Below are 9,082 nucleotides of genomic sequence, written 5' to 3' on the forward strand. Positions count from 1 at the left end.
AACCCAATTAAAAGATGAGAAAATTGGTTGAATGAAAATTACTCTAAGGAAGATATATGCATGACCAAAAAGCATATGAAAAAAATGCCCAATATCCAAGGGAGATGCAGATTAAAACCACAATGAGATAACACCTAACCCCCATCAGAATGGTGAAATTTAAAAATACAAAAAATGATAAGTGCTGGTGGGGCGGTGGTGAAAAGGAAACTCTCCTGTACTCCTGGTGGGAATGTAAGTTAATCCAGTCACTGTGGGTAACAATATGAAGGTCCCTCAGAAACCTACAAATAGAACTACCACATGATCAAGCAGTTCCACTCCTGGGTATCTACCCAAAGGACAGGAGAATGCTCAGTCAGAAAAGTGCTTGCACATCTATGTTTATTGTGGCATTATTTATGATTGCTAAGACACAGAACCAACCCAAATGTCCATAAAAAGATTAATGGATTAAAAAAAATGTGACATAGAATTTTTAAATAAGTCCTCCAAAGTATATACTCCATAGAATACTATTCAGTCATAAGAAACAACAAGATTCTGGCATTTGATAGAAAGTGGACAAATATGGAAGATTTATTGCTGAATGAAGCAAGTCAGGGTATGAAAGAGAGACATTGTATGTCTCCACTTAGTGTATACCAACTGTCCGCACTCTATGGTAGAGACTGAAAGATTGGAGGACATAAAAGCATTGAAATTAGTTATGGGCAATGGAGACAGGGGAAAAGTGTAGGGGAGAGGGGAAGAGTATAAGAAAAGAAATTAGGGAGAAAAATAGAGAAGTAAGAAATTCGTGGGACTCAGAAATGGTTTATTATCAGTTGATAATAACGTGTATAGTTTTTTTGACTGGTTTGAACTGTGTTTCATGTTGGACAAATTCTCTTTATAAGGTAAATGACGTAAAGTGATTGAATGTATAAAATAATAACAAAAAGGAATCTGGAGGGAGAAAGGAGGAGAAGGATTGTATCATGGCAATCCCCCCCTGGAGGGGAGGTGGGGTGATTTCTCACTTTTCCTCTCTCTCTCCAATTCTCTCTCCAGTGAGTACACACACTCAATAGCAAACTAAAACAAGTAAAATGAAATAATGAGAGAGAGATTAGCAATAATAACTAATAATGAAATAGACCAATTAAGTAAAATAATAATTATTTGAACACATTACTATGATATTGTGACAGGCAAGCTAGTAATCTAGATAGCTTCTTAGTGACTACAGATTGGATAGCGTATGCAATGTGAATATGCTGGACACAGGAAGGGCTCAGGTCCTAGGACTGATGGAGCAGGACAACACATTTATCATGCTGTACAGAATGGCAACAATTTAAGCCTGATGAATTGTTTATTTCTGGAATTTTCTGTTCTTTATTTCCAAGCAACAATTAACATCAGGGTTCTGCAACTGTGGAAAGTGAAGTAGTGGGAAAGGAGGACTATTGCATTCAATTTACTCATTCAGTTTTTTTAATTTATTAACTCACAGAAGTATGTTAAAGCCATATCAGTAAACAAAACCGAAGCTTTGCCTCATTCTGTAGGGAATTGGGATCTTGGGCACGCACGCACACACCTATAAACATATATAATAAATAAATGTATGTGAAATATAAAGACTTAAGAGTTATAACAAAAGGGAAGTATAAATTATATAAAGTGTGTAGTAATAGCTATTACAGATAATATGTTCAAAAATATATCTGTTGCATTCAAATAGAGATTTTAGTGAAAAAGAGAGCAAACTGTTAAAAGTATTCAGGTTACTGACTTTCCAGGAAGTCACGAAAGCAATTAAACAAAGCAAGATGTTCTGCAAATGAACATAGTAAATAAGGAATAAGGCACAGAATGAAAGGAGTTGAGATTTGAAAACCAGTTCTTTAAATGTTGAACCTTAGGAGTGTTGAGCTTGGAAAACCAGTTCTTTAAATGTTGAACCTTAGGGACAGCAGGTGGCATGAAGATTAAGGCAGCTGGATCCCACAAGTCCAACCATGCAGTGCAAGTCCTAGACCCAATGGCTTCAAAACGTGCAGGATGCGTGTGAGTGTATGCCCAAGCCCCATGAAAAGAATAGGAAAGAAGGGATTGTGGCTTGGCCACCCCCTTGGGAGGTGACTTATGGAGCGATTTTTCAGCTTCCTTCTCTGTCTCTTATGAGCCATATACCCTATAACAGACAAGAAAATAAATGAATAAAAATATTTTTTTAAAATCTTCAATGACCTTAACTATTCTTCTAAATTTGACAATATCATTAGAGAGAAAGTTTAGAGTCAAAAAGAGGCATACACTTTTTAATGAAAATAACTTTTTGAGATATAATTTAAAAAAATTTTTTAAAAGAGATTTTTGTTGTAGGGTGCATGCTCTTGCCAGAGAGACAGAGATATAGAAAGCAAGACATCATCCTTTAGTGGAAGGCCATGTCACAATCCCTTCTCCTGCACTCCCCTCTTGTGATTTTGGGCATGCATGCACACACAACTGGCATGGGTTTTAAGCCGCTGGTCTGGGACTCAAACTATGGTTAAGTATGTGGGAGTCCAGCAACATAACGGTTACATCATATGTTGGTCCCAGACTTTTTTTTTTTTTTTTTTGAGAGATTTTTGCCATAGGATGCATGTGCTCGCTAAAGAGACAGACAGATAGAAAGCGAGAAATTTCCACCTGCCCCCAGGGAGGGGTGAGAAATGGCCACATCGCAATCCCTTCTCCATTCTCTTCTCAGGATTTTGGGAACACAAGCACACACACCTGGTGTGTTTCAAGCTGCTAGGTTCAGGACTCAAACCACAGTCAATAGCATGGGAATCCAATGCTTTACTACACCACCTACTGGTCTCACTAATCATTTTAAGTATGTATACACCTGGCTGCATCCACAGTTGGTTGAATACACAGGTGCAGAATCTGCAGTTACAGAGGGTAGATTGTACCTCTTAAAATTTTACAATTAAATTTTATTCAAAATAAAAACTTATTAGTCCCATCTACCTACCAGTAATGTAGAGTATTTGTGCAGTTTATCACAGCTTATTTAAAAAACAAACAAACAAACAAAACCTTATTTCTAGGGAGAGTTAGATATTTCTTATTCATTATACTAACATGCAATGGAAAGTGCAATTTCAATTCCACTTAAGTTTTCTCTTTCACTTGATAAACCATTTGCTTCAACTATAACTTTCATTAGAAATATTATTAAAAAGCTTTTTACATTTCTTCCATAAAATGACTATGGTATTTTCATCATGGCATAAATTTAGTCCACTCATGGATACAACATCACACTATTAAAAAACATCACTTTCTAGACATATTATTTCTTATTTTCTATGATGAAACTTAAATTTGGTTTTCTCCATGGCATCATTTTTCAAAGTTAAAAAAAAAAAAGAAAACAGGTTTTATGTTTACTTTCTTCTTTATTTTTTTCCTTTATTTTGCTTGTAATGATAAATTGAAAAAGTCAACATTAGGTTGTGACGAAGAAAATGGAAGTGAGCTACACCCACTACCTAAATCATGACAAACTACTATACACTACTGTACAGCACACATAAAGTTAATTTGGTTTGCAGTAAAGTGATGTATTATTTTGTATCCTAGGACTTGAGATTTGCTTGCAGAAAGTTCAAATCATAAATATTACATAGAAAATATCAAATTTACTGCAGATATATAAAGCTCGACAGCCTACAAAATGGGGCCAGCAGGTTGTGTAGTGGTTAAGGTGCTGCACTCCCACATGCTGACAATGATTTGAGTCCCAGACCTGGACACTTAAAAATTACCTCAGGCACGTGTGTATGTGTGTGTGTCTGTGTGTTCAAAATCCCAGATAATAGAATAGGTGGGATTGTGTTGTAAGCATCCTTCCTGGGGGGAGATTTCTCACTTTCCCTTTCTTTCTCTGTCTCTTTCAAGCAAGTGTGTGCACCCTATAGCAAACAAAGTAAATAAATAAAATAAAATATTTTAAAAATGAATAAAGTATCTACCTTTGTGGATCTCATCTTTAAAAAATAAAAAATGCCTACAGAATGCATGAGAGATGTTTGGATTGATATAAAGAGCTGACATACGTGGTGGACAAGAGATCTATTCCACCTAAATGTAGGAACTATTGCTTTCATGCAGAAATGTGGACCAATATATGTAGAGAATATTTTTTAAAGAGAAACTAGTCATTGAGATCTTTAAATGTGATATCCTCCATCTTAAAGTTTACCCATCAAACAACAACGATCAACATCAGATTTCCTAACACACCATGATCCAAACAACATATATCTGGGCCAATTTTCATACCATTGGTGAATTCTGGTCTATTGTGTTTTATTGAGAATGTTGATATTAAAATTTTTTATTCAGTGGTATAGGAAATGAATCACTCTATGAGGATGGAAAGGGTTGTCTAAGGTAAAATAATACTTCTTTGGGAGAAAGCTCAAAGACCTTTGAATAGAAAGCAAGGGGATCATTAAAAGGAGAAAGTACTTTATATTGCATACATAATTCCTTCCCTTATAATACAGACAATTCTATCTTTATCTACAGCATTGCTTCCTAAGGAGCCAAGGAAGATATCTCTGAGCGTCTGTGGGTATTGAACCTTATCATTGGCATGCAAAAGCATTAGCCTTTGGCAAAAAGGGAGGAGTGAGAATTAAATCCTCAAAATTGCTTCAATTATAGCAGCAGGGTTAGTATGTAGTATTTCTCTCTGAGTTCTCACATGGATTTAAGATCTATTGCTTTTTTTTTTCATAAAGTTTTAAAGTCTCTCTTTCCTGAAGAGAACAGCATTATCCTTAATTAAAACTCACATGAGAGATTTAGAGGTCTGTAGTTCAGACGGTATTATTTGAGTCATTTTATTTAAGAATATAAGCTCACCCTGGCAAATTTCTGATTTTGTTTAAAGATTGGTAATTTGAAGGGCATAGGAATAAATTTAGCTCCAAGAACTTGAATAACTCTTTACATGGTTTTTAACAAAACCTTCTAAACAAGCTACATGGAGGTCTAGATTGTATTGTCAGTAACAGGAGCATAACAGGTTAATTTAAAAATTACAGAACTATTTTTTAAAGCATAGTCATTAAATAAACAGCATACAAAATTGTAGTAAATTACTTGGTCTGGAGTCATGGAGTACCTTGAAAATTACCCCAATACAAATAATGATGTTCAATAGATGAAAGAAAAACTTTGTTAAAATACGGACATAAGTATCCCATCTGGTCAACTGGGCACATGGAATTCAGGCCACTTGGTTCTAGTTCTGCATCATCCATTGGTTTTGAGTAAATCACTTAAATCTCAACAAACTTGACCTTTTCTTTAAAAACAAAGTTAAGTTTTGGCCAGCAATGGTAAGTTAAGTTTTGTCAAAGTGTTAACACAACTTTCCCCAATATTGAAGGCATAAGGGGAGGTTCAGATTTGCTTTCCAATATCTCTCTACCAATGCTGGGTGCACATTTTCATGATTATGACTAGCTGAGTATGGAAATGGATCATAGCATGAACACTCTTTTGGGATTGCTTACCTCTCTTTCAATGTCTCTCTTTCTCATAGGAAAAATAAAGAAATAAGTTTAAAAAAAAAAACAAGTATGAGGTCTCTGTACATCACAATAGCTTGTAAAATGAATTTTTTCCACATACACTGCACATCAGTCCAGTCAAAGACTCTGTCATGTACATTATCATCAACATTCCTCTTCTTCTGTGTCACTTAAATGTCTTGACTCTCTATTTTATTTACAATTTTTCTTTAACTATGGAAATAGACAAAATTTCATGTGGTAAGCATGCACGTGTACTTTATACATTAATCTTACCTACCAGGCTTGCAAATAAGAATAAAAAGTCAATAGAGTTTGGGAACCAGCAGTTAGCGTAATGGCTATGTCGCTGGACTACCACCTAGTCGACCGCAGTTCATGTCCCAGACCCAGTGGCTTAAAACTCACGCCGGGGGCATGTGCGTGCGTGCCCAAGATCCTGAGAGGAGAACGGAGGAGAAGGGATTGCAGCGTGACCATACCCCTGGGGGGTGATTTCTCGCTTTCTGTCTCTCTGTCTCTGTCTGGCGAGCGCACACGCCCTATAGTGAAAAACCTCTTAAAAAAAAAAGTCAATAGAGTCTTAGAAATATGGACATATTGTTATGCGTCTCAGTACCCTCTTTAGGAAAAGTGAAGTCATTCCACGTAGAATCACTACTCTTTGGAGCTTTAAGCTGTGAACATTCTTAGTACAGCACTTCCTGAACTCTTATATGTCTTGCTTAGTCATGTCTCTACCTCCTATTTCTCTTTGAACTGCAATATTGTATATATTTAGTACAGCTAAAGGTCCTTTTCTCACATCTATACCATATTATTTTGTATAATTTTTCTTCTGGTAATTCTAAGTCATGCCCAAGAAATATGATTACAGGCACATAATTAACCAGATTCTTTTTTTTTTTTAACATTTCTTTATTTTTACATTTCCCAGAAACATTTACTTCACATATCAAATAATTTTTTCCTCATACTCCATAGTTTTTTTTTTCACCATACAAATTAGTTTTGAATGTATGAGATAAGAAATCTTTATGTCACAATCATGGCTGAATTCAACATTAAATACAAGGTTCCAAGTAGCTGCTCTGGTTGTGTATACCTTGAGCTACTTTTCCTCCCAATAAGTCCCTATGCTAGTTCCATCATAACATTTACTGCATATTGTAATTACTAGTTTCTCAGTCTCCCACTAGCCTACAGGCTCCTTGAGAGCAAGGGTTGTCTTCACTCTGCCTTTAGAATACACAGGTACCAAATTATTCACTTCATGAGCAATACATCTATTCAAATAATAAGCATTTGTCCATAGTTACTGAGAATTGCTTAATATTCTAAACTAATCTTAGTTGATTAAAAATCCTCAAATTTATTCAAACTTACTCCATGACTGACTTAACTTGTGTTAAGTCATTTTTAAAAACTGAAGCTCTGAGTCATTTTATTGTAAAAAGTTGATATTCATATACATAAACTAATATGAACTTAAAATCATACATTTAATTATTATTTTTTTTTTTTGCTTTACCTTCTAGTAAATATTTAGCTTCATTGATTTTGGCTGCTATATAAGGAGATCTTCCTTTGTCTGGATGATTTTAAAGCATAATTCATCAATGAACATTTCTTATTTTTCTTTTATTAGCACTAGGACTTACACTTAATATTAATGTTGCTTCCCATTTTGTTATTTTGGGTTCAAATCCACCTCTGTAATAGCCATCACTGAAGTCAGACTTTGGTAGACTTTGAAAACCTTGCTTTACTCCATATGCTTCATAGCTTGCAAAACATAACAACCTGCAAATCCAGCAGCAGCAATGGTCAGTTCAACTGCTACCACTGTACTGCCCATGGCTCTGGTTCAGCTTCCCTGCCTTCACCGCGAGCGCAGTTCATCCCAGCGCAGAGCCATACTCCATAGTCCTAGTTAATAAACAACTTTCAAAATTTCAAGAAACTGAATTTAAAGATAATTATCAAAATATTTGTTATAATTTTGTTTGTGATTCTGTAACAGAGACAGTATGGTTTTAAATATTTTTTACATGTCAACTACTGAGATTGTTGAAAAGACCCAGCACACAATTCACACATGAACCTTCTGAACTCAGCCCTGCCTTCCAAGTAAATATTCTGTGATACACCATTTGCTAGCAAAGATCAGCCTCTTCTTTTTCTTTCAAAGTCTTCCTCAAAATAAACCTCTGTTTGTTGCTGCTCTTTTGCAATGTCTGCTGATTACAATGCAGGACTGGAAAAGTCCAGGGAATAATATGGTGCAAATTCTTTCATATAGATTCTCTAATCCTCTCTGCCAGGCAGAACTGTTCATGGTGCCAGGCTATCTTTCCAAGAGCTTCCATTGTCATAGTTGAGATTTACCTTATCTCCATAGTTTTCTGGTATAATCTTCAGATATGACATTCTAATAAAAGCCCTGTCCAATAATGAGTATTTCTAATTTCTGAATCAAGGCAACAGATAAATATTGCATAAGTTCAATAATACCTGTCACCAGTTTCATAATTAGGACTTAGTTACTAGAAAAGAGGTTTGAGAGAAGTTTCTGACACTGACTATTTCTCTCTTCCCAAAAAGACCTCCAATTTCTTCCAAAGTCAAATGGTCAAATGTCTTGCAGTGAGGATTAGAGAAAAAAAAAATTCAACTAGTAAGTGTATGAGACCATTTTTTTCCTACTTTTTATTTAGTTCATTCACATTTTGCCATATAATTCTATTTCTCTCTTTTGAACATGCAGTTCTGAACTGATTATTCTCTGGAGAGGAGGAAATTTAAATTTAGCATGAGTTTTATATTAATAATATCACTCTTTCTTTAGATATTTTAAGAAATACATCAGTTGTACCACATCCCATTTTAGTATGTCATGCCATAACTATAGTATTCAGGAAGCTATGGTGGAATGCTCCACATGCCGCTAAGCCCTATCAGGTAGGTTCAACTCTGCCAGCACCAACCCCACATTTAATGTTAACAAAGTCATAACTTTCTGGCTTCTGTTGTTCTATTTCAGACTCAAATCTACAGGAAGAGAACTATACCTTAAAATAATACAATTACTTTATTTTTATATTAAGAAATATTTTTCAATTACCACTCCTCTCTTTATCTCTTCCACCACATACATTGTTAATGTTCTCAAACCCTCATTTCTTATATTTTATAGAAAAAAATGTACACACTTTCCTTCCAATGATACCTGTTGTAAGGATAGAAATGGCCTGAAAAATTTAGCTTTGACACTCTGGTCACACTTGATTCTGAAAATCAAATACAGACAGCAAATGATATGCCCTGCAAGGCCCACAACTTGGGAAAGACATTTTCCTTCATATCTCATCGGTTTATTCTAGAAAATCAATATGTTGTTGAACTCTCCTAATCTCCTCATCCCTATACAACTTGAGAATCGAAGGGAACAGAAAAGAAGTCTTTGGACTCACACACTTGTCACAATTGGA

General features: G+C 35.2%; 1 pseudogene; it reads right to left on the reverse strand.

Moving 5' to 3' along the window:
* Window positions 1–7,093: 7,093 nt before the first annotated feature.
* On the reverse strand, window positions 7,094–7,449 carry LOC106736102 (mitochondrial import inner membrane translocase subunit TIM14 pseudogene; annotated as a pseudogene).
* Between the last annotated feature and the right edge of the window lie 1,633 nt (window positions 7,450–9,082).

Source organism: Tupaia chinensis, unplaced genomic scaffold (genome assembly GCF_000334495.1).
Source record: "Tupaia chinensis unplaced genomic scaffold, TupChi_1.0 Scaffold000639_1, whole genome shotgun sequence".
Lineage (NCBI taxonomy): Eukaryota > Metazoa > Chordata > Mammalia > Scandentia > Tupaiidae > Tupaia > Tupaia belangeri.